At 50.8% G+C, this 18,600-nt stretch overlaps 1 pseudogene across 1 annotated transcript in view; it reads left to right on the top strand.

The window, feature by feature from the left end:
• LOC144275109 (uncharacterized) overlaps positions 1-18,600 on the top strand; it is an 807,364-nt pseudogene that overhangs the window by 22,555 nt on the left and 766,209 nt on the right. The window contains exon 3 of the transcript XR_013347984.1: positions 1,485-2,334. The product of XR_013347984.1 is annotated as an uncharacterized LOC144275109 (transcript). The remainder of the gene's footprint in view (positions 1-1,484; positions 2,335-18,600) is intronic.

The following is an 18,600-nucleotide window of genomic DNA, read 5'->3' as shown; positions in this document are numbered from 1 at the left end:
TATCTCGCCTGCCCCTGCATGCCCAAATCCCCGGCACCTCATTAGCCTCTTCCAGCTCCCACCCGTCCCCCTGTGCCTTTTCAGCCTCCCTGTAGCTCCCCATATTTCCGTGTATCCTCATAGTTTCCCATCCAATCTCCTAACCCCAGAGCTGCAGCCATATTCCTTGAGGAGCAGGGCTTCAGTCTCATTGAAAAAAATGGGAGCTGGTGGCCATCTTTACTAGGGGCAGCCTCACTTCCACATGCCAAAATTTCAGGGAAATAGTGGCCATTTTGAATAAGGGCAGTGTGAGTCCAGCCCCCCTGAAAGTCATGGAAAGATGACAGCCATGTGGAGCAAGGGGAAAATGTGTGAGTTCTATGCCAGGAATTGTGAGATCTTTGTGAGAAACTTCTGAAAATCCCAACTAAATATCATGAGAGTCATGATAAAATTACCAGAGTTGGCATCTCTGGGCATCACATTTTCCCCACGGAAACAGTGTGTTTTTAATGACAGCTTTGAGAAATTTCCCTTTCCGAAGAGAAAGTTCCCTTTTGTCTCTGGGAAGGGGGATTTTGCAAACCTGCCTGTGACTGAGCTGGTGGGACTGTGACGGGGGCAGCAGGTTCTGAGTGAGAGACTCTGGCTGTTTCAGAGGTCGGTGATCTTTGAGGAGGGGGCTTGGGTATTTCGCAGAGGAGAAGTGGACTGGGCTGGGCTGGGCCCCCATCAGAGAGCCCTCTACAGGGATGTCATGCAGGAGAACTATGAGAACGTGACCTCGTTGGGTAAGGATTCCTGTCCCCTTGGGTATTAGAAGTCCTGGGTCCATTTCTGCTCAGGGTTCTTCCCTGGTCCCTTAGATTTCCCTGGACCCAGCACACCTGGAGAACAACTCGGTATCAGAATCATGGTAAACTCCTGGTCTTGTTCAGTTCTGTGTCATCTCACCCCAGGTGCAGATTATTCCCAGCAGGTGTCATAGCCTCATTGCAGATGTCATACATGGCTTCCCACGCACCCTGGCTGACACCTGGCAGTCCCCCACAGTATTCAGATGGGATGTGGAGCCAGAATTGGTCCCCTCCCCTAGAATTTCTCCCCTGGGAAAGGGTTTGGGGGAAGTCCCCTGCTGATTTTTCAATCTCCCCAGCAGTTATTTTGATTTTTTCCCCCCATTTGCCTTTCCCCTTTCTGAGGTTTTCATTCCCCCAGTGCAGGGAATGACTCCTGTCTGGATTCTCTCTCTATCCCAGCAGGTGATGGGATGGGGAATGAGAACAAAGTGGGGAATCCTCCTGAGCAAGTGCAACGGCACAGAGCATTATCAGAGAATATTTCCCACAGTCCTGAGCAAGGAGACACCTGTGAGAGTCAGCACAGGGCAGAGATGCAGCAGGGAACCCACCCAGGGAACAGACAGGAAAAATCCACTCACCAAGGGGGCAGTTTGAAAGACCTTAATAAAGACTTGATTCAGCCGAGAATCTGCACCAAAGATAAACTGTATCAATGTGCTGAGTGTGACAGAAGCTTCAATCGGAGTTCAAACCTTCTTGTCCATCAGAGAGTCCACACAGGAGAGAAACCCTATAACTGCTCCAAGTGTGGGAAAAGCTTCAGTGATGGCTCAGCCCTGACTAAACATCAGAGGATCCACACTGGAGAGACACCCTATGTCTGCTCTGACTGTGGAGAAAGCTTCAATCAGAGATCAAACCTTACTGTACATCAGAGAGTCCACACGGGAGAGAGACCCTATAGCTGCCCTGACTGTGGGAAACGGTTCACTCACTTCTCAAACCTTGTTAAACACCAGGCAATCCATGCAGGAGAAAAACCCCATAAGTGCCCCAACTGTGGGAAACATTTCAGGTGGAGCTCACAACTTATTAAACACCTTGTTTTACACCAGAGACCCGGCAGGGGAGAGGAACCCTATCGCTGCTCTGACTGTGGGAAACGCTTCAGTTATAGCTCACACCTTAATAGACATCAAATTATCCATACTGGAGAAAGACCCTATAAATGCCCCGACTGTGGGAAAAGCTTCAAGCTGAGCTCCATCCTTCTTGTACATCAGAGAATCCACACGGGGGAGAGGCCCTATCACTGCCTTGAGTGTGGGAAAAGCTTCTGTGACAACTCAGGCCTTATTAGACATCGGAGAATCCACACCGGGGAAACACCCTTTCAATGTTCTGTCTGTGGAAGAAGTTTCACTCGGAAATCGCATCTTATTTCACATCAGAGAACCCACACGGGAGAGACACCCTATAAATGTTCTGTCTGTGGGAAAAGCTACAAGGCGAAGGTCTCTCTACTGTCCCACCAGAAACTCCACACAGGATAGCATGTGGCATGAGCGCTCCCTGTGAGGCAACGGGTCTCTGCCCTTCCAAAGCAAAGTATAAATATGCAGCATTTGCAGATGGTCTGGGTTGGGCCAGCAGTTGGGTGGATGGTTTGGGGTTCAGTGGGGAGTGGTTGGTGGAGGCCAGAGGAGGCGAGAACACTGGGTAAGATGGGAGATGGGTCATTTCAGGGTCTGGGGACAGCCAGCAATGGGATTAGTGGGGAGACATTTCTGCAGGTTCCCCACACACTTTCCAATGTAGAAAAAAGGTAAAAATGCCACATTGCAGTTCGCATCTGAGTTGTCTCTGTGGCTCCTAAGGCCTGTTGGGGCAGCGGCAGGGGGATTTATTCAGGGAAGCAGCGAGGGGCCCTGTGAGGCCATAGTGATAAAGCAGAGAGCTGCCAGTCTGAAGTGACAGGATATCAGAGCAATTCACAGTTTATTGGAATTCTCTTGTAACGCGGCACAGACTCACCACTGCTGTGCCTCCTGCTGGCTTGCTCTGGGAATTAGCTCATTCAACTATGTAGTGCCCTCTGCAGGTGGTGTCTTGCCCGTTGCCTGCTCGGCTGTGTTGTCTCCACCACTGGGACATGTGTCGTTCTCTAGACTGCGGTGTCCTCTTCAGGACACCGCCCTCCAGCAGTGCCCACTACTCCATTCTCCCCCCTTCCGGGGTCATATCAGCAGTTCTAGTCCACACCTGCCTTCATGGCCACCTGCCACCCCAAAGTCTAGTCCCTTACCTCAGGGACAAGGTGCAGTCCATGGGCCCCACTCCCTCATGGCAAGGTGTGGTGCAAGGGCGGGGACCCAGGCACGCCTACTACTCTGGGCCCCAGCCCAGGGACCCTTGAGTGGCAGCCGCTTGCTGCCTTCCTCCACTCCCCATCACTGCCTGCCTTCCCTGGGCCACTTCCCCGTAGCCCTAGCACCCACTCAGCCTTCGTTTCAAGGCCTGCAGTCTGGCAGGGTCAGCCAGAGCTCTCACTGCTCTGTCCAGGGTGCCACTCCTTCTACCAAGAGTCAGTCCTCCTCCCTTGCTAGTCAGGGGAGACGCCTCTTTCCGCTGTGCTGCAGCCTTTATATAGGGCTCAGCCTGGTCCTGGTTGGCCGCCCACAGGCCCTTTCTGATTGGCTGCCCATCTGTGCAGCCTCTCTGGCCTACTTTAACCCATTTTCTCCTGGAGTGGGGCAGCCACCCCACTACACCTCTGCAGACAGTGTGGGGGAAATTTTGGAATTCATGGTGGAGATTCCCCAATGAGGTGGGGTTTTGCACTGTTCCTATGAGGGCAGTATGGTATAATTCGGAGAGTAGGGGGAATCGGGACACAGGGCCCTGGCTCTGAGAGGGGAGTGAGGTCTAATAGGTTAGAGCAGGGACGAGTCTGAGCCCTGACTCCTGGGTTCAATAACCAACTCTGCTAGGTGTCTCCCGGTGTGATCTTGTACCAGCCACTTCCCCTCCTCTCTGTGCATCTATTCTTTCCTCCCTACAACCCAGGTAATAGCAGTCACTCACCTCCCTGTGGAGTTATGAGATTGTCACTAGTTACTGTGTATTCAGTGGCTCAGGAGAAAAGAGGCACCATGGGAGGAAAGTTGCATTATTACCATTCCTGTATTGTATTATTATGAGACATTCTCCCGTTGCTTGCCGGGTCTCTGTCAGGGGGAGTGTGTTACTGAGCTGAAGGGAAGGGTTTTAGCTAGGTTCCCTTGTCCTTGTTCTCAGGCACAGACTGTTACACACTCAGATTATTCCTGAAACAACTGCCCCAGCCAGGAGTTTCTCCTTGTTTCAGGATGGTTGGGGAGGGGAGAGGGTCTCGTGTTTTAGGGCATTCAGCTTTCAGGTTAATCTGCATTTCTCAGTGAAGTTTTTACCTCAATGGGTTTTTGATTTTCCAAATAAATTCCTGGTCAAATGTTTGTTGTGCATCTCTACTTCATCTCTCAACATATCCCTGGAATTTCCTCTGTTCTCCAGCTCTGGGCAGAATGCCCCACACTGGGTCAGTTTCCCCCTTATTTGCTCCCGCTTAGCAGGAATTGCTCACTCCCTGTATCCAGCCCTTTCGCTGATGTCTCTGCCCGTGTGGCTTTAGACGGGGGGGTTGATTCAGGCACCCCATGTCTTTGCTCTTGCGGCTCTGAGTGTCTCTGGGCTCAGTCTCCATGTCTTCTTTTCCTCTCTCCCAGGGATTTAATTGGTGCAGAGCATAAACAGCCTCAGAGGCAGAATCCGGAGGCCCTGGCTGGGAGTGATCTCCAGTGGTCACACAGAGTTGGAGTGGGGCTGGTCCTGAGAAGCTGGATACATAGATGCTTCCAGAGGTGGAGCAGCCCATCTCCTCCCTGGCAGCATCTGCAGCGTCTGTCCCCTCTTCCTGCTCTGTGCCCAGCTCTGTGAGGAATCCAGTGACTCCCGGGCAGAATTGTGACATTTCCCAGGGCCACAGAGCAGCTGTAGGGCTCTCAGATGTCCTGGCTGGATTCCATCGTATGCCTTCGCTTCCCATCAGATGCCTAGATCCTACTCCCAGTTTCCTGGAGGTTTCGCTGATGCTCTGCCTCCTTGCTGTGGTAACTGCATCACTGTAAGACTCTAAGGGACAAACCCCCTTTCCTCGATACTCTGCTGTCCTGTTCTCTGTGCTAGAGCCCAGCTCCATTGCAAACTGGGTCCATAGTGCTTCAATTCCAGCCAGCGTAGGGTTCTCGACCAGACCTGGACAGTGCTACCAGAACTCAAAAAGTAAACCAATGGGGCAAATCCTACAGATAGGTTCATGACACCAGTTGTGTAAGTGGGGGGATGGTTCCACTATTGTGCAGAACTTTCCTGGCTTCCGCACTACCCCGGTGGAATCGGACAGTGAAAGGATCTGAGTCCTCGCTCCAACTCCCTTTTCCCAGCATTGTAAGAGACAACAGTGTGTAACCCACTAATGCCCCTTTGACTGGAGGTGTTAACAGGCCACTTGACATGGAATGGTCTCGTCTAATATGTGTTAACTACTTCCCATAAATCTGTTCCACCCTGTATTTAGATGAGAGACTCTGACTGACCAGTTGCAATCCGGCAAAGTTTCCACAGTGCAATTGACACTTGCTTCTCCACTGTCAGTGCAGCTCTCATTTTGGTGTCCCTACAGGGCTGGGGCGAGTTTTGCACACAAATCCAGGAATGTGGCTTTGCGCATCCAGAAGTTCTGCAGCCACTGCTTGTCATCCCACACATTATGATGCAATCTCCCCAATTGGTGCTTGTTTCTCGGGCCCAGAACCATCTGTGACTGATCTGTGAATGCCACCAACAAGCTTGAATTGGTTGTCGCTCTGTCCCACAGCCATCTGTTCTGCATGGACTCCTCATCTCCCCCATGTCTATTCTTGTGGCTCTGCAAATACTGCAGGATCATGCACCCTGGGCATGCAGTGCTCATAACAATAGTGCAGAGCTGTGCATGCTCCATGCTTCCGTCAGAGATAGCAGACAGTGAGGAGGGCCACGCGGGTTTGTGGGATATAGGAAAAAAGGTGCAAAAATTATGGGATATATATAAAATTATGGGATGGTGAACATTGCATTATGGACAGTTGATCCCATGCTCCCAGTCACCCCCGTGCGACCCATTTGGGCTCCATCGTGCGTTGCCAAAATTTTCCAAAATACAGTGCGGTGGGCAGTGGCGAGTTGCACAGTGGGATTACCTATCCATGGTGCACTGCACTCTGAATGAAGTGCTCCTGGTGAGTGTGCTCACCACCAACACAAGGAGCCACGTAGGCACGCACACAAGTGACATGTTAACTGTGGCAACTATAGTCTGGTGTAACTTGTGTTACCGTAAGTTTGTAGTGTAGATACGGCTTTAGGTATATGAATCATTTGGGAGAGGTAACAGCAAAATTATGAGGCTAGGCCAAGATTCACTCAGGGGATTAGGTGGATCTGGGCCTCCTGTACCCGAAAGGCCCAGAAACAAAAAGGCACATAAAAAAGAACCCAATATTTATTTCTTTTTAAAATTCCATGACTTGAGGGTGTATAACTCATGATTTTTTAATTCTTGTGGTTGTCAAGCAGTCTTTGGGTTATAGACGCGTGTTCATTATGTTGTGAACGCCAAAACTATAACTGGGTTCAAAAAAGAATTGGATAAGTTCCTGGAGGATAGGGCCATCAATGGCTACTAGCGAAGGTGATCAGGGATTCAACCCCATGCTCTAGATGTCTCTAGTCTCTGTTTGCCAGAAGCTGGGAGTGGACGACAGGGGATGGATCACTGGATGATCGCCTGTTCTGTTTATTCCCTCTGAAGCACCCCTGGCATTGGCCACTGTCAGAAGACAGGATACTGGGCTAGATGGACCTTTGGTCTGACCCAGTGTGGCTGTTTTTATGTTCAGTAAAAATTATAGTAGATTTTTGCCTTTGATGAGGATTTAATAGCAAATTGTATAACTGCCCTTAGTGAATATTTAGGAACCAAGTTCTACACGCAAGCAGAGAGATGCAAAGAAGCAGTAAGGGCTGGATTGAGGGCAAAACAACAGTTGTGAAAGGCAATCCCCACTGGTGGAGCAAATGAAGATGTTTTGACACCAGGCCAGGAGATCAGTCAGACTGGAAGTCACAGGATCCAACAGAATACACTTGTGCTATAAAAATAAAAATTTAGAATTAAAAATTCCAAATTAAAAATCACAGTAAAAGCCGAGGAAGTGCTATACCAGAAACACAGATGTCATGGCTAAAACTACTTGGCCCTAATTTACTTCTGAATATTTTCAATGCCTTGCTGTTAAAATATAAATTAAATAGCACAATGAAATCCCATCTGCACAGCGTTGACAGAGGTAAACGATGAAGTGCTAAGAGTAATGACATTGTAAAAGGTAAACAATTAGAAGGAGCAAAACTGTATTTAAAATAGATTACAAGAAAGGGAGCGCAATTTAGGGAACCCCAGCAGCAGATCAGACACATTTGTCAGCGGCCAGGAGGATCTACGCAGACATATAAAGTGATAAGGGATTCTTTTAACTACTCAGGATGTGTGACACATAGTTTTTGGGGGGTGTATGTAAAATATTTCACTGAAGCAAGTCTCCTGCAGCATCTCAGCAGGTTGTATCAGCTGGAGGAGCGGCTGTGTCTCGGCATGGGGTTACCCGTGCCTTTAAGAACCCAGCCCTGGGAAGCCTGGGCTGAGACCTACTGGCCTGTGCAAGGGGGAATAAAAAAGTCCCTTTGCCCTCAGCCTATTTTTGCAAACGCGGCAGGTGGCTCATCCCATTGGGGTAACTGTTACCCATAGGTGCTGGAACTAGAGGTGCTGCTATCCCCCCTGGCTTGAAGTGGCTTCCATGATATCCAGGGTTTACAGTTTGGTTCAATGGCTCTCAGCACCCCCACTGTACAAATTGTTCCAGCTCCCCTGCTGTTACCCCCTCTGCCCCTCCCTGTGCCCCAGAGCTTTGCCCTCAGCCACCATCTGGCAGCACCTCGCCCCTGGGCTTAATCCTGGCTCCCTCCTACCCACCCCCATCTTCGCTCCCCTCCCCGGAGTGAGAGCAGCAATTGCAGGCTCCTCAAGCAGAACAAAAGGCCCAGCCAATGCAAACTCCTGCTTGGCTCCTGGCTGTCAGGAAATCAGGAGCAGCTGGGTTGGAATCAGAGCTCCTGAGATACCGGTTCCGCCTCCTGATTGGCAAGAACGGCAGCAGCAAATGCAAAACACAAAGGAGACAGCAGCGGTCACTTTGCTTGCCTGGCTTCGCCTCTTCCCCCTCCCCACCCCGGTGAAAGCTCCGCAGCTTGTTCCTCCTCCCCCGCAGCCAGGAACCGGAGCCAAGCTGCTGGAACGTCACTCGCTCTTCTCCCCCCACCCCTCCCTGGCCTGGCTAGTCTTTGCTCAGCCAATAGGAATGCAGAGGTGTATCTGGCAGAGCCAATAGCAGGGCTGGGGGCTTCTGCTGCACTTTTTTCAAATCCATTCTTTTCATTAAAAAGAACAGGAGGACTTGTGGCACCTGAGAGACTAACCAATTTATTTGAGCATGAGCTTTCCTGAGCTACAGCTCACTTCATCGGATGAAGCATAAGCGAAAGCTTATGCTCAAATAAACTGGTTAGTCTCTCAGGTGCCACAAGTCCTCCTTTTCTTTTTGTGAATACAGACTAACACGGCTGCTACTCTGAAGCCATTCTTTTCATTGAAACAAACAGGCTCCCTGGGGGTGGTTGGGGGAAGGAAGCTCCCTGCTTCGGTCAGAAGATGCCTGCTGTAAATTTCATCATGATCTGCCTAGACTGACCCTCACACGTTACAAAGGCAAGAGCAAGCCCCTTGTGGCACCAGTAGACACAGGGCTGCTCCGGCAAGGGAGGAGGGGGCTGCTGCCCCTCACACATTCAGGGGATAATTATCCGCACAGCTAGCCCAAGTTTCAGGCTGTAACAGCAGCAGTGGAGAATGACCACCTGGGATCTTTCCCTACTCTCAAGAAACAAATATGAGGTGTCACGCCACAAATGTTACTTACATTACACTTAAAACTTTCCCATTTTTTCCAATTCTCCATTTTGGGGAATGGCAGTATCCCAGTGTGGCCATTTATTCTGCCAGTTAGTCCCACTTGTCTGTGAGAGTTTTTCCTTTGCCTATACTGGGCTTTGGGTCAGGTTACCAGGTAGGGCCATATAGGCTGTTACACACAAATTCTGATTCCCCTGTGAATGCCTTGATCTTACCATATCTCCTCAGGGTTGCACTTTTCTAGGATCTTTTCCCCCCAAACACAATTTGAGGAGCTACTGGTCCTTTTGTGCAGATACAAGCAACTGCTGCCCTTAAGCAGCCATTTTATAGGTGTGTGTCTGCTGTGCTGTGTGTCCTTCTCTTCCAACTAGTAAGTAATCTTAGCTCCTGTTTACTTACTCTTCAATATTTCTGCGGGTGGCAGAGTCTCACAAACTTGAGTACCATCCGTGAATTTCATTGATATGATGTTTACTCTCTCAAATCCTTCCAACTTAATCCTTTGTGTTTATCATAACTGTTTGTATAAACCCTTCAGGGCACATAAACCCAAGCCAATCTGAACAATTTGTAAGATTTGGCTGCCAAAATTTATAGATCTATGCTGCTAACATCCATCATTTAATTATATAGTGACTTTTTAAGAGGTTTTTTTTTTAAAGTTTGGTACCTCAGCTACTTTTGAGCCATCATTAATTTCACCCTCCCCCATCATTTGTTAATTAATGCACATACTTTCTCTCTAATGCTACTTTCCCCCTGACAAACTTTTAAATGTTCATCTTAACCCCTGTAGTTTAGTGTAAAGGGATTGTTGTCCCCTTACTCACATTCAGTGGCGGTGTTTTGGTTGACTAGCTCCCTGTACCAAAAGGGGAAGGGTCAATGAGAAATCAGGACCCTGAGACTGACAGTCCCCAGTGGCAATGGGGAGAGGCCAATGCTCCAGCTCAGCCTGATTGACAGGCTAATGAGGGAGTCAGGAGGCGAGGGGAGTCCTGTCCTCTGTGTGAGCTGGAATTGCCTGGGTCAGACAGAATGGGGCCGAGCTAAGGAGAGAGCAGGGGCCCAAGCTGAGCTAGGGAACAGAGCTGTGCCAGCCAGTGGGGCCAGAAAAGCAGGCCAGAGAGAGCAGATCCTGTGCTGGGAGCAGAGCTGCAACCACAGAGCCAGAGGGGCCAGAGAAGCAGTTCAGGGGTCTGGAGGCAGAACAGCAGCAGCAGCAGCCGTGCTGAGGCAGAGTGGAGCTGGGGCTGGAGCAGGAGCAGTCTGGAGCCAGGTGTGGTGAGCAACTGGGGCCAGCCGAACGCAGGAAGACACCCCCAGCCAAGGGTCCTTGCAGGCCAGACTGGGAGGGGGATCTTAACCTGACAGGGGGCTGATGCTGGGAAGAAGGGTCCCACCACCCAAAGCCCGGAGGTGCGTGGCCACCACCAGAGCAAGTGTCCAACCCACAGCATCCCTGCAGCACAGCCAGGGCCTGAGAAGGAGGCCTGGGACCTACAGGGAACAGACTGTGAACTGCCCTGACATTCCAGAGACACTGTTTGTGACGTTCCCTGCCACAGAGTGGGATGATGTGTTTTCCTCTAATCTTTTCCATTTTTCCTTATTCTTTTTTAAATTAATTGTTGATTAAATAACTTGTATTTGCTTTAAATTGTATGTAATGATCAGTGGGTCAGGGAAGTGCCCAGTGCAGAGAGAGTACCCCGGAGTGGGGACACCCTAGCCCCTGTCCTAGGTGACCACAGCAGGGATGGGGGTTGAGCCCCCCAGGAATCCTGGGCCCAGACTTGTTGGGGTTATGAGGACTCTGCCAGATAGGAGAGTGGAAGGGGAGTCCTCAAGGGCAGGGAGGCCTCTGGGTAAAGGAAGTGGGAGTGAGGACTCAGATCCTTTTGCTAGCCCACTTCACCGGGGTAGTGCAGAAGCCAGGAAAGTTCCCCACAATAGCGGGACCATTCCCCCGCTTACATTAGCATCAGCTCATTTATGTTAGTGGTGAAAGACCAAGTTACAACACAATCTGAAAATTTCTTTCATGATGAATTAGAAAGATCTCCAAAAATGTCATGCCCAAGAATAATCTAGAGATCATGCAGCTACTGTGCTGGCCCTGTATGTGATGGAAACCACTTCAAGCCAGGGGGTGCTGCACCCTCAGTACCCCTAGTTCTAGCACCTATAACTTATTTAAAAATAAAACAACCTAAGTTATAAAACCATAGACTACAAAAGGTTCCAAAACCTTTTTAAAAAGGCTCTGTATCTGACTGAAAATAGTTCTTAGACCAAGATTCCTGTGCAGTGTTTGAAACCTAAACACTGGCGCACTAGGACATTACAAGTGAAATGAATTAAAAGTTGTAGAACTGATTTTTTTCCATTGTCTACACTTAGATAAATGCAGAAAGTAAAGCACAGCCAGGCTGCAAGAGCAGAACAGAGAACTTGCAATCTTTCCCTGCTGTGAAGAAACAAGCCTGAGCTGCCACCACCACAAATATTGTTTAAATTACACTTAAAACTTCCCAATTTTTTCCAACTTTCTAATTTTGCAGTGAATGTCAGTACCCCAGTGTGGTCATTGATTCTGCCATTTGGTCCCACTTGTCTGTGGGAGTCCTTCCCTTGCCAACAATGGGCTTTGGGTCAGGTCCATCAGCTGTGACATAGAAACACCGATTCCTTTGTGAATGCCTGGCTTCTACCAAATAGGAATTAGGAACAGTATTCCTGTCAGCTAATTTCTAAATTATTACCTGCAAAAAAACCCCTAGCATTTTCAGGTGCCTGGAATGGAATAATGTAGTCCCTGGAATGGAATAATGGTTAAAGTCTCACCGCCCCCCCCGCCCCCCCAAATCTGAAATGGCCTGGTTTTGCCCATGGGCCTCTCTCCCTGCCCCTGCCTCCTGCTGTTTGACCGCCCACCCCTGCACAGTCAGTTTCCACCCCCCATGTGCTCTCTTTGCCCCTCTGTGAACAGCAGGCAGCAGATTTTAATCCCAAGTGAGGCCAGAGTGAGGCCAGCGGCTTCAGCAGATGCTCAGTCCCTGTGGGCAGTACACATATGAGTTCATAAACCATCTCTTTAAGAAACTGCTTTACCAAGTGCACACTCATTTTTTTCATTTTTTCCTCAAAATTATAGATCAAACGTTTGGTGTTAGTAATATCTCTCTCTGTCTATAAATCTGGCCCCCCACATGACCCAGTAATCCTTGGAGAAGGTACTGCCTGAATACATGTTTAATCATATCAATAGAATGCAAATGAATCCCTGGACAATGTTTTTAGTGACTCAAACATACAAGCCATGCAGCACATTGTGTCTGGTAGCAAGGTTTGACAGGACACCACGGATCCAGACACATGCCACGTTTCCAGCCCACTGATTTCATTAGCTGGTGCCACCAGGGGGCTCTGGGCATGGACATGCCAAACCCATGAAAAAAACACAGAAAATGGGCTTGTTTTTGGCTTAATTGGCTTGTGAGTTGCTTGTTGGCTAGTTTTTGCCTTCTAACTTGTTGTGCTTGGTGCTTCTTTTTTTTGATTGGCTCCCGGCAAGAAGGGGCAAGGGGGGGTGAGAGAGAGTCAGGGGTGCACAGCGGGCCCACCACAGTCCCAGACTGCACGCTGGGGGGATCTAGTCACATAGAGTGTTGGGGTTCTTAGGGATTGGCTTGTTTTGGCCTTGTTTTGAAATGGGATTAGCTTGATTTTTGGTTTATTGTGAAAGTCATAGAATATCAGGGTTGGAAGAGACCTCAGGAGATCATCTAGTCCAACCCCTGCTCAGAGCAGGACCAATCCCCAATTTTTGCCCAGATCCCTAAATGGCCCCCTCAAGGATTGAATTTACAACCCTGGGTTTAGCAGGCCAATGCTCAAACAAGTCGGGGTGCTTATTTACCATGTGAAAGTTGGCAACTGTGCTCTGGGGGCTGCTCGGGGACGGAGGCTGCACTCGCTGCCTCTCGCTCTGCTTGGGGTCGGAGCTTCCCGGGTCAGACGCTGCTGCTGCTGCCTCCATTGTCTGGGAGCTGGGAGCGGGACCGAGCAGGGCTGTGCCGGGGAGAGACCTGCATTAATCCCACTCTGTGCCCAGCCCCTGTGGCAGCCCTGGGCTCTGTACGCCCAGGCGCCTGAGCCGGAGCCTGCAGGGGATGCAGAGACCTGGGGGACCGCGCTGGTGCTGGGAGGGTAGGCCGGGCCACGCCGCTCTGCATAGCACTGGGAGATCTCTGGGGAAAAGCTCCAGCCAGGGGAACAGGGAGCTGGGTCCCCACTGTCTGTCCCCCTCGGGCAGGTCTCTGGGTCTGTCCCTGGGCTGGGCCTGAGCTGGACCCACTGCCCAGGGACTGGGACGCTGTAGGGCGAAGAACTTTGAGAGCCCCCCAGGGAAAGCCCTAGGGAAGGGCAGAGCTGTGGCGGGGTGATGAGTTAGTTGGTTTCCCACAGAAAAGGGGCACTGCCCCAAACCCAGCGAACAGTGACATGTACCTGTGAATTAGCCCCCAAATGTGCCCTCAGCCAGGGCAGTGTCATGGGCACAGAGCTGCAGCTGTGCACATGGAGGCCCTTTGCACACTCAGAGGGGGAGAGGAATGGGTGGAAAATAACAGTAGGTGCGGAACTGTGGGTGTAAATTCAAAGGCTGATACTGGCTAACGCGAGTAATAAAGTGACCAAGTGTTTTCCCAGCCTGGCAGAGTCTAAATCCTCTGTCTGCAGGGAGGGAGCCTGGGGGTGGGTGGGTATCGGGGTGTGAAATGAACTAAAACCCCTTCTGAGACCTCCCAATTGCCCTTCTCGCCCTGACAGGCTGCAGAATAACGTCCATGTTTTGATCCAGATCATCCCATCCTCCCAGGGGACGGGGCAAGGAAATGGCTGAAGTGGAACAAGCTCAGGTAGGAGATGGTCCGGTAGCTGCTGGTGGGTTTGGTCTGGAGTAAATTCGTGGGGGGACAGGGAAAGCAGAAGGAGAGGAGAAGAGAAAATGAAATCTCTCTGCTGGGCTCTGTGAATGTGGGGCCTGAAATCCAATGACATTTCCAGCAGAGGGTGGGGGGGACATTCCCCCATGTGAGGTCACAAAACCCTGGATGTGCCAATATTGAAGGCCCATCGCCCTTGCACAGCAGCCATGAGCTCTCTGGAAAGTCAGGGGATGGACTTGAATCTCAGACTGTCTCTCTCAAGGAGGAAGCAGCATGGGAAGTTGCTGCCCATGGGCTGTGGTCTGTATAGGCAGCAGCTGGGGATGGCAGGGAAACTCCTTTGTAGGCTACAATGTGGCGTGTGGGGTGGGGATGTGTAGGAAGGGTAAGAGGGATGCAGAGACAGAGATGGGGTCATGGGAGTTGCAGACGACCCCAGCCCTGCACGCAAGGTTGCTTTACCCTTTGCCCTCCATTTATTCATTACTCTGCCCCCTCCCCTTCCCATCTGACTCCAGAAATTCACACCCCCAGTCCATATTTGCAGAGGTTGAGCTGATGAAATCTGGGACTCATTAGAAACAGTCCCTGTTCTACTCCCTCCCATCTCCCCCCCTCCAAACACTCCCCATCCCCACTGTCCCCATCACATCCCCATTTCCCCTCCTCAGGTTATTCCTTCCCCCCCCACTGGTTCTTTATCCTTCTTCCCCACAGAAAGCAGGGAGATTTTCTAGCCCTCCCTGTAATGGGGTTGACCCACGGCATGCAGCACCTCCTCCTGGCAGCTCGGGGGATTAGCTCCTCCTCTGTCAGTGTCTCTCCCAACATCCTGCGGGCCCCTCTCACTGCTGGAACCGCAGTCTCCGCTTCATGACTCAGACCTCAGGCCGGGTCACCATATGTGTTCCAAGGTATCAAAGTCCCTCTTGACAATCCGGGGCTCAGGCAGTCTACCTGCTCACTGCCCCACCAGTGCCACTTCATCAGTGGCTGGCAGGGGGGCTCGGGCCCGCCCTCTACTCTGGGTCCCAGCTCAGGGGCTCTCTCATCAACAGCCCAGGTCTGGCCTACCCTATACCTCGCTGCTTTTCCCCTGAGCCTTGCCACCCTCTCTGGTTCTCCCCTTTCGCTGGGTTTGCCAAGCCAAACTCCCTCCTCCCAGGGAGTGACTGCAGCCTGCATTCCCGCCACTCCTGTCTGTAGCCAACTTCCTGGTTTATATAGGCCCTGCCTGTCCCTGCATAGTGAGCCTCTCTCTAATTAGCTGTCTCTAACCTAAAGCTCCCCTGTTGGCAGCCTAATTAGCTGACTGGGCCCAACTAGCCCAATTCAGCTCTTGCAGGGCCTGTGCGGGGAGCACCCCCAACCTAGGGTTGTGAAACCTCCTGGTTTCACCAGGAGTCTCTCGGAATCGGGCTTGATCTCCCAGAGGCTACTGAATCCAACCGAGAAATTTTAGGCTGCTAAAAGTCTGGTGGCACAGCGGGGCTAAGGCAGGCTCCCTGTCTGCCCTGGCCCTGCACTGCTCCCGGAAGTGGCCAGCACGTCCCTGCGGCCCCTGGGGGCGGGGGTCTCTGTGTGTTGCCTGCACCCCGAGTGCCGACTCCGCAGCTCCCATTGCCTGGGGACTGTGGCCAATGGGAGCTGCAGGGACGGTGCCTGCAGGCAGGGGCAGATCACAGAGCCTGCCCCTGCACAGGGCCAGGCTGCTGCACCGTCGCCTGGGAGACGCCTAAGGTAAGCGCCTCCCGGCTGGAGCCCACACCCCTCACCCCCTCCCGCACCCCACACCCCCTCCCCCAGCCCTGAGCCCCCTCCAGCACCCAAACTCCCCCCTAGAGCTTGCACCCTGCACCCCCCCCCACACCAAACCCCTACCACAGGCTCAGCCTGGAGCCCCCTCCCACACTTCGAACCCCTTGGCCCCAGCCCAGAGCTCGCATCCCCTCCTGCACCCCGACTCATTGCCCCATCCCAATGAAAGTGAGCGAGGCTGGAGGACAGTGTGTATCGGAGGGAGTGGGGATGGAGTAAACGGGGCAGGGCCTCGGGGAAGGGGCACGGGCGCGGCAAGGGTGTTTGGGTTTGTGTGATTAGACTGTTGGCAACCCTACCCCTATCACGCTGCCTGACACTGAGCTGGGGGCATTGTGGCTGGGGGAACAGGTCCTGAGTGGGGGACTCTGGCTGTTTCAGGGGCTGGTGACCTTCGAGGAGGTGGCTGTGTACTTCACAGAGGAGGAGTGGGCTGTGCTGGACCCATGTCAGAGAACCCTCTGCATGGATGTGATGCAGGAGAATTATGAGAACGTGACCTCGCTGGGTAAGGTTTCCTGTCCCCTTGGGCATTAGAAGCAGGGGGATCTCTGATGAACCAAAATCAGTTTCTACTCAGGGTTCTTTCCTGGTCCCCTAGATTTCAGGGGGATCAGCCCAGTAATCCCTTGAACTCTTGAGAGACAGCCTGTCACCACCATACCCCTTCCAGGGAAGAGGCAATTTGGAGACAGGGTGGAGATGTTAAACCACCCCATCCAAGAGAGAAGATGGGTGGTATGTTCCTCTTGTCTTTTTAAACATGGGCTCATTCTCACATTTGGGGATTTTGTGTGTCCTGCTCTTCCCAGGACTGGCTCTGTGCCTGGAAAGGGTTCTGGTCTTAGCAGCGTTATAAAGGGGTAAGAGGTTGAATGTCTTGTTTGACAGCTGCTTTCAACTACCTGAAGGAGGGTTCCAAAGAGGATGGAGCTGGACTGTTCTCAGTAGTACCAGATGACAGAACAAGGAGTTCTCAAGTTGCAGTGGGGGAGGTTTAGGTTCGATATTAGGAAAAACTTTTTCACTAGGAGGATGGTGAAGCACTGAAATGGGTTACCTAGGGAGGTGGTGGAATCTCCTTCCTTCGAGGTTTTTAAGGTGAGGATTGACAAAGCCCTGGCTGGGATGATTTAGTTGGGGATTGGTCCTGCTTTGAGCAGGGGGTTGGACTAGATGACCTCCTGAGGTGCCTTCCAACCCTGATATTCTATGATATTCTATATTCTATGCCAGATTCTTAAAATCCCTCAGAGTGGAGATCCCTGAATGTACACATCTCCTAGGGACCATTCATTCTGTCCAAAGGATATCCAGGAACATTTCCCCATTTGTTGGCTTTATACAAGGGCACCCTCCCACCCAGGACATCTGGAAACATCTTTGTCTTGAGTAACTGTAAGACCCTGGTGTGACCCAGGGTGTCTAGGGAAGCCCTCACTGAAAATGCCAAGAGCAGGGCAGGCTGAAAAAAGGAGAGCGCTTACTCCCAAAACTGGTGGTTAACACTGAAGTTAGACTCCCCAACCAGTCACAAACTGTGCTTCTGATCCCCCACACGGATTGTCAAGAAGCTGAAAAAATGAAATCACACAGCCCCCTTTATTGCATTCCAGTTCTCTGGCTCCCAATCACCATCTAGGTCCAGTAAAGTGAGAAGTTATTTAAATAAAATGTTCTTCTGACCCCAAAGGGCCAGCCACATTACCAGATCAGTATTAGTTTGGATGTTACCCAAAATACCATGCTGCCAGCCAGTCCTTTAGTGTCTAAAACTAAAAGTTTATTAGAAAAGAAAAGAACAAGAAGAGAGTTGTTAAATGGTCAAGCAATCACATACACACATAAGACTTCAAAGTCCAAATATCAGGTTCTTAGCAGTATTGGTGAGTTACTGGCTTGAAAGTCCCTCTGGAACACATCCACAGCTTGGACGGGTCATTCAGTCCTTTGTTCAGAACTTCAGTTTGTAGAAAAGTTACTCCAGAGGTAAGAAGCAGGAATGAAGACAAAATGGAGATGATGCAGCTGCCCTTTATATTTTTTTGCCATGTGGCTTGTACTTCCTGTGCCTCAAACACAGGCTGCCCAGCACATGGTATGTAAAGCCATAGAATTCGCTACCATAGGCATGCCCCTACATGTCTTGCTGGCTCATAATGTGTAGTCCCTGGCTTCTTTCAGTGGGTTCATTGTACAGCTGATGACCCTTGATGGGCCATCAAACAGGCTAGGCAGTGCTGACGCCAATCTGTCTGGGGGTGTCACCCAGAAACACAGCACAAGTTTTGAAATACGGATGTACCCTACACATCTATAACTCATAATTCAAAGGTGATACAAACAAAATTATTATACTTAGCAAATTATAACATTTTCACAGACACTTTACATGGCATATCTGGTCAGATTCCTTACAATTTTATAAATTTGGTATCAACAGTATCTTAAAATGTCTCCCATATTTCATACAGCGTCACACCTGGTTTCACCTCTTTTCTTTCCCTGGAGCAGCATTTCCCATTCCCAGACCTGAGGTGATCTCACAGCTGGAACGAGGAGAAGAGCCACGGGTCACAGAGTTATGGGGCTATGTGGAAAGGGAGCTCTTCAAAAACACCTGCACGGTGAGGAATTGGTTAAATGGATTCACAAACCATCCATAACTGGCATAAACAGCTGGGATTCCCACAAAGGGCCCGTGAGCTTCCCACTTTCTTCCTCGCCTCACCTAGTTCAGGATTGTCTGCAGCAGGTATTGTGTCCTCACGACAGATGACACTCATGGCTCCTGTCCTTTTCATCTCCGCAAGAGTTATTCCTGTTTGTTCCACCCCTTTTCCATTCCCCTTCCTGAGCTTCCCTTTCTCTCCGGCACAGGGAAGGACTCATGTCTGGATTCTTTTTCTGTCTTAGCAGGTGATGGCTTGGT

This window comes from Eretmochelys imbricata, chromosome 14, assembly GCF_965152235.1.
Source record: "Eretmochelys imbricata isolate rEreImb1 chromosome 14, rEreImb1.hap1, whole genome shotgun sequence".
Lineage (NCBI taxonomy): Eukaryota > Metazoa > Chordata > Testudines > Cheloniidae > Eretmochelys > Eretmochelys imbricata.
Note: the sequence above shows the minus strand (reverse complement) of the source record. Positions and strands in the feature narration are given on the sequence as shown.